The sequence below is a fragment of the Periplaneta americana genome, chromosome 4, assembly GCF_040183065.1.
Source record: "Periplaneta americana isolate PAMFEO1 chromosome 4, P.americana_PAMFEO1_priV1, whole genome shotgun sequence".
Lineage (NCBI taxonomy): Eukaryota > Metazoa > Arthropoda > Insecta > Blattodea > Blattidae > Periplaneta > Periplaneta americana.
The window spans coordinates 7,927,355-7,929,050 of record NC_091120.1 but is presented as its reverse complement, the minus strand read 5'-3'; the positions used below and the strand labels follow the sequence as shown (position 1 = coordinate 7,929,050).

The 1,696-nt window shown below is 35.0% G+C and overlaps 1 non-coding gene across 1 annotated transcript; it reads left to right on the top strand.

The window, feature by feature from the left end:
* The first annotated feature begins 1,007 nt into the window (after window positions 1-1,007).
* TRNAY-AUA (transfer RNA tyrosine (anticodon AUA)) lies at window positions 1,008-1,079 on the top strand. The gene has a single exon. It is a non-coding gene; the product is annotated as a tRNA-Tyr (tRNA).
* Window positions 1,080-1,696: the final 617 nt, after the last annotated feature.

Here is a 1,696-nt window from a genome sequence, read left to right as displayed (position 1 = left end):
TGAATGGATTAATGAATGAGTGACTCAATACATGGGTGATTGAATGATGAGTCAATTAATGGATGACTGAATGGGTTAATGAATGACTCAATACATGGGTGATTGAATGATGAGTCAATTAATGGATGAATGAATGCGTGAATGACTGGATGGAAGAACTAATGAGTGATTGAATGGATGAATGAATGAATTAATGGATGGATGTATGAGTGAAATAATGGATGAATGAATGAATGAAAGGAAGAATGAATAAGTGACTGAATGAATGGATTAATGAATGGGTTAATGAATGAGTGAATCAATAAATGGGTGATTGAATGATGAGTCAATTAATGGATGAATGAATGCGTGAATAAGTGGATGGATGAATGAGTGAATCAATAAATGCGTGAATGAATGAATAATCACTGAATGAGTAAATGAATGTATGAATGGATGAATGAATGGGTAAATGGATTAATGTTTAAGTAAATGTGTGAATGGGTAGCTGAATGAGTGAATGGTTAAATATACAAGTGAGTAAATTAATTGATTAATGAATGAGTGAAAGAGTTGGTGAAGGAATGAATGTGAATGAATAGATGAATTAGTGAATGAATGAACTGATAAATAAATGAGTAAATGAATGAATGGATGGAGTTCACTTTGGATAGAAATAATCAATGTTTTAATAATGATCTGAAGTTTCTGGTATTATTCTTCAAGGCGGATTAAGTTGGACATCTCATATTGTATTAATTTCCAACAAAATAACTAGAGGTATTTTTCTGTTAAGTAGGTTAGAATTATGACCAGAAATATGTTAATCTGAACATATACTTATATTCATAGTCATTTAACGTGTGGTACGACTACATTCTCTGGGATAACTGTAGTTCATGTTTGAATGTGTTGAAACTTAAGAAAAAAGCAGTTACATTTATTTTGGTACTGATTTTAGGGCTTATCGTAAAACGATGAAAGAGCAATGGAACGGAGAAAAATTCTGTCCGACGCCGGGGTGGGTATCCGGTGTGGCTTAGTGGATAAAGCATCAGCACATAGAGCTGAAAACCCGGGTTCAAATCCCGGCGCCGGAGAGAATTTTTCTCCGTTCCATTACTCTTTCATCGTATGATGACGCAGAATATCTGCATGGAAATATCATATGTACTTCGGTACATTAAAATAATATATACTTATCGTTAAAGCTTATTAATTTCATCAGCGATTCCTAGTCTGTCATCAATATGTTGTATATTTTGTACTGTTTTTAATGGCTCACTCAGCTTTACATACATAGCATACTAGAAAATGTAACAGTATTCTCCCGTTCACCATTCCTTCCAGTGCATCCTTCAGAAGGCAGTTTCTTCTCATCCAGTGACCAAGCAATTTCCTTTTCCTCTTTATGATCAGTTTCAGCATCATTCTTTCTTCACCCACTCTTTCTAACACAGCTTCGTTTCTTATTCTGTCTTTCCATTTCACATGCTCCATTCTTCTCCATATCCACATTTCAAATGCTTCTATTCGTTTCTCTTCACTTCGTCGTAATGTCCATGTTTCTGCCCCATATAGTGCTACACTCCACACAAACACTTCACTAGTCTCTTCCTTAGTTCTTTCTTCAGAGGTCCGCAGAAGATGATCCTTTTTCTATTAAAAGCTTCATTTGCCATTGCTATTTTCCTTTTGGCTTCTTGGCAGCAGCTCA